The 5,249-nt window shown below is 50.1% G+C and overlaps 1 protein-coding gene across 8 annotated transcripts in view; it reads left to right on the top strand.

Annotated features, from left to right (window-relative positions):
• Positions 1-2,672: 2,672 nt before the first annotated feature.
• Positions 2,673-5,249, top strand: part of Ntng1 (netrin G1) — a 350,817-nt gene continuing 348,240 nt past the window's right edge. For 7 of the 8 annotated variants that reach the window (XM_031375235.1, XM_031375230.1, XM_031375237.1 and 4 more), the window contains exon 1: positions 2,673-3,776. The gene's annotated coding sequence lies outside the window, so the exon portion shown is untranslated. The remainder of the gene's footprint in view (positions 3,777-5,249) is intronic. The other variant, XM_031375231.1, reaches the window with a different exon arrangement.

Below are 5,249 nucleotides of genomic sequence, written 5' to 3'. Positions count from 1 at the left end.
TATTATTACAATAATGGCACTAGATCTGTGGCATTTCCTTTACAGTCATCAGAAATCCCTGACACCCCTGATTTGGCTATTTCTATAACCAAGTCTTAATTTAATAGGTGGAGATTAGTTCCCATTACTACAGCAAGTTCAGTAAAACCCGAGAGTGGCCAAAATTTGTTGACACCAGCAATGAACATTTATCTTATTCCCACTTTATATCTGGTGCTATATAGTAGTTATAAAAAGATATGTGTCTTTTTGGACCAGGTACCTTGCAAATCTGCCATCACTAGCAGTTTGGCACACTGGAGTTACAAGTCTTCACACACCCCGCCAACTCTCTAAAGTGATTTTGGGAAGCTAAGAACCTAGAAAAATGAGCAACAGTTAGAGATCTAACAGGATTACAAATAAATGGATATCTAAATTGAAGAAGAATGAGGGCCGCGTGGAAACCAGCCAGAGAGCCGAAGCCAGACAGCTGAAAGATCAAACTGTTTACCTCTAAAAGAAGAGGGGGAAAAAGAGAGTTGAAAAGCTAAATAAAAACAGGAAAGCATTCTGTCCAAAGAAAGCTAAATATATAGATGTGTGTATGTGTGTGTGTGCACGCGCACGCGTGGGTGCACACTTGCTAAAGGCAAAAAGTAAAGTATGCCTTATATTATTTTCCATGAGATCAATGAAATAACTCCAGTAAGCTTCTGATTGGCTCTTAGCACATGCAATTATGAAAGGATATATTCAGGAAAGCAAGTTTAATTTGTGCATGTATTAGTTCGTGGATACAGTTTTGGTTTGTCACATCAACCCAAAGTTCTGCTTTAGAGACTCAAAACAAAATATGCCACCACTCTAGAACCATTACTTCCCACATTTCTCCCCCCATTGCAGGGCAGGAGGAAATAAGACTGGAGGAAAACCGAGTTAGGTGTTTAAAAAAAAAGCCTCTGAGGAGTCTGATGTGCTCACCAGAGTTCAGACCTAAGTGTTGAGTTAGTTGTTTTTGAGTCTCTGCAAAGGTCAGGCACATGGTTGAGGGAAAACCCAGCTTTGGAAGATCTGTTTCCATAGAAGACATGAAATGGCCCCATCTCCCCAGCAGATCTATGTGGGCCTCTTGTCTGCTTCAAGTAGTGAGATATCTACAAGTCACAAAAGACTTCTCACCAGAACTCAGAATCCGGGGATTGGAGGCATGAATCAGAAAGAAGGGAGGGGTTAGGTGTAGGGGCTAATATTTCAAAGATCCCAATATATCTGGGGAGAGTATTCTCTCTTCCACCACCCCCCTCTCTCATAAATCTGTTTTTGTTGTACTGGAGAAATACTTGGAAGCATCAGCTGATGTTGAAACTTAGAACTCACAAAGGCCTCTTTGGACCTGTCTGCAAAGGGCAGTGAGGAGAAGAAAAGCTCATAGCTATCAGTGGCCCAGGGTCCAGGCCACAGTAAGGAAGAAATGAGATGGCCACTATGGATACTGTATCAGTCCGTCCATCAGAGCCCCTCAGTGCTCTGGGGCCAGAGAGGGAAGGTGAGTGGGTGGATCCATTGGTGGGTAGATAGTATGTCCACATCAATTCGCTTTGATTCTGGAGGAGACAGTCTAGAGACAGAGTCAGCAATGGCTGCAGGCTTGCCATCAGCTTCATCCCCCAAGGGTGAGGCTCCTTTCTTAAAATTTCAGGGTCAAAGAACAAAGAGTAAGGAAGAGAGGGGAAAGTTGAGGCTCCAGCCCTGGGAAGAACACTGGGAGGATTCCCATCTTCTTTGGTGTTGAAGGGAGGCCAAGATGCTGGACAGGTCCTGGTGTTTGGAATCTCCCTTCCTTTCCAGGCCTCAATTTAGTACCTTCTGGCCACACAGCCTTTCTGCCAACATCATTCCCAGCCATGGCTGGAAAATGTCCCTGCCTCTTTTAGTTGCTTGCCTTCATTTTGGGGTATTAGCCAGTGACCTGCTGCTCACAAGTACCCATTTGTTTTTACCTCGAGTTGAACATCTCTTCTCCAGGCTTCCTAACAGGAGCCCTTTGTCTTCTTACCCCACCAGCCTGAGCAAGCCACCTCCTGGTCAGTTCCTCCCTCAAATCCTTGAACTACAGAGACAGGTTGCTTGTCAAATCCAATCACAGGTTAGTCAAGACACCAGCTTATCTGTCCATGCGTGCCCGCTTTCTTACATGGCTTATTCTCTTTCCTGTACGGGAAAAGCCCAGTTTGAAGACTGCCATTAAGATGCTTATGTGTTTGTGAGATCCGTCTTTTCCTCATTATAATGTCCTTTTTCTAATTAAAATCTCCCCCTTCCTATGTAAGTCAGATTGGTTTGCAGTTCACATTAGCAAGTAGCTAGGGGGAATCTTAGGAGAGTCTGAGATGTATTAATGGGAGAAGGGAGCCCTGGGGCCAGGTGGCTTTTGTCTATCATTGGGGGAAAACCAAGGAGGCTGATGATGCAGAGCTCCTACAGGGACTTCAACTTTTTAAAGTGGGATAGGTTTCACACCGAGGAGGTTGGAAGTTCCGGCTAGGCAAACTAATTTCAAGTTCAAAAATACCACCCACCGTGCTCCCACTTACGGTGAATAGGGTGTGCTTGGGTGTGTGTGGGGAGGTAATGCAAGAGCGGAGGGGGGCAGAAGTAGGGGGAGCCAGTAGCAACCTTGCTTCTGAGAATCAACAAAGGTGGGAGATAAGGCTGTGGGTGGTCTTGCCCCAGTAGCCGGAGGTCCCTGTGCGGTGGCAGCGGCGGCCAGAGAGCAGCAGCAGTGGAAGCAGCGAGCGGGACGGAGTTAGGACCGCTCGGAGCGCCCAGGTCTCGAGGTAGTGTAAGGTTTTTTTGCAATCCTTCCACTCGCTGGCAGTTGCAGAAGATCTGCTTTTTAAGTGAGAAGAACACGCCACCCCTCCGAGGGCTGCGGCTTCCCGGGGCTGTTTCGTCGCTCGTCGCTTTGCCGGCCCCTGGCGCTCACTCTCTAATTCATCCGCGCCCCTAAGTTTGCCGAGAGCTGGCTGCGGGCTGGGAGCAGGGTCCCGGCCGGGCGCCGCGGGCGGGGGCTGGGAAGCCGCGAACCGCAATCCCGAAGCATCTTGGGGCCATGTATATTTCATCAAACGGACTTTGGGTGCGTCGCGTCTCGCAGCCATCAACGCTATGTTCAGTGACATTTCTGACTTGAGTGGAGGAATGCGCGAAGAAAACCGGGGCGAAATTGCTTCGAGAGGATCTTCTTGGCGCCAAGGCTAATTGTCCTGATTTATGTCGCTTCTGACCAAAAAGAAAAAAAAAAGACCTAACGTCTTCATCTGAAATAAAATGAAAGCGGTGCCAAGCGGGATAGAGCCGCCCGGCCGCTGGTTCTGATCCCTTGGGATCCCGGGGGGGAAAAATCGTTCTGTGGCTTAAAAGAAAAGAAAGGAATAGAAACAGAGAAGAGAGAGAGAAAGAAAAAAAGAACCCACAGTAAAAGTTTAAGGCGAGAAGTGGCGGCGGCGGCGGCGGCGGCGCGGGGAGGCTCCGAGCGGAGAAGGCTGGTGAGACCTCGGAAGGCGGCGATTTGGTTCCTAATCCCACTGTATTTTTGGAGGGAGAGGCACCTTTCTCATCCTCCCTTCCTCTCCGCCCACCCCTCTCCCTCCCCCTCATCTACCTGTCAAAGTCACTGATCTTTTGCATTTTGGAAGAGGACGTCAACGGGAAGGAATTTCCCCCCCTGTCAGGGTCCGGGCTCCGAGAGGGGGCGACGCGCGACAAGGCTGCCCCAGGGGCAAGAGACCAAGGTAACCGGGGCGGAGGGCTCCGGGAGCCGGGCGCTGTGGAGTCTGGGGTGGGGGAGACCATGGACTCCTCCTTCCCGTAGCCAACAGGGCGCTTGCAGGGCGGGATACCCCGGGGCTACGGTGGCAGCGGCTCTAGTCCACACCCGCCGCGTTCCCATTCCACCCGCGCCCCGTGCGCCGCCAGTGGGTCCCCGAAGCAGCGGTCGCCGCCCCACGCGGGACCGAGCTGGGCAGGGCCGCCGCCCCGCGCCGACGGCTGCTGGGCTCCAGCCGGGTGGAGGGCCAGCGGGGGGCCCGGGTAAGTGCAGCTGGCTCCCCTCTCCTCCGGCGACCCGCGCCTCTCTGGGTGGCTCATCTCCATCAGTTCCCTCCCTCCTGCTATCCCTCCCTCTGCCAACCCCCGGTGCCCACCGAGGGCGGGAGGGGAGATCCGGGTGGGCAAGGAACTTTGGAAAGCGCCTTAAGGAGGTAGTGCGGAACCCTGTGCGCACTCCCGAGCTCGCACCGCTCACACCCACACTACATCCCAGGCGTGCGCCCAGCACCGGGTCGCTGGCTGTTGCATCCTGAGCCTCCATCCACCCACCCGCAACGCGCGGCTCTCTAAGTCTCCCACACACACACCTGACCACACGCATCGCACAAGCTTTTTCTTTTTCTTTTCTTTTCTTTCTTTCTTTCTTTTTTTAATTTAAATTTTCTTTTTCCAGTTTTCTCATCTGGGGGAAAAAATAAATAAAAACTTGCCTTGTTGCTCGCCCTGTGGAGAGCTTTGAAGTCCCTCTTTTAATCTCCTTTATTGGTGCGAGATTAAAGCTTTACTACCACACATCGGGAGCTGGGGAGAGAAGAATGTGGAAGGAGGGAAAGACAGTATTGGAAAGCTGGTGGGAGCTTTTCCTCCCATACTGATTTCACATTATCAGTTGATGGATTCGACTAGGGACATGGAGTTTCTCTCTGCTATGGATCTGCGAATATCTATATATAATACAAATAATACCCAATATTATTGGGCCCAAAATAACCAATTAAGTGATTCATAGGAGAGAAACTTAGATTAAAAAAAGAAACTGCGCCCTCTGCTGTTTGTTTCGGTAACCTCATCCAGAGCCTCCTCCCCCCGCTCCCCCCTTCTGAAATCCCCTAAGAGTAGCTGTCATTTTACAAGGGCATGGGAGGAAAATCCTTAGGCGGGTGGTGTGTATGGCGTATTTTAAAGCAACTTTACTTGAAAAAAGTATCAGGCAGAGTTCCTACAGTTGCGCCAGGTGTGAATTTTAGATAATAGGTCCTCTGGCTATCTCTCTTGTGCCATTTCCTTACCTAAGGAGTAATCAAGCAACTTAGCACTCTTCACAGTGGAAAATTCTGAGCAAGACTCAGAATTCCACCAAACATATGGTGACTCTGGCAGCAGCTTCGCTCTGGAAATCAGGCCTTGTTTTATGACTGAAAATACTGAAAGTTCTC

This window comes from Mastomys coucha, unplaced genomic scaffold, assembly GCF_008632895.1.
Source record: "Mastomys coucha isolate ucsf_1 unplaced genomic scaffold, UCSF_Mcou_1 pScaffold16, whole genome shotgun sequence".
NCBI lineage: Eukaryota > Metazoa > Chordata > Mammalia > Rodentia > Muridae > Mastomys > Mastomys coucha.
Note: the sequence above shows the minus strand (reverse complement) of the source record. Positions and strands in the feature narration are given on the sequence as shown.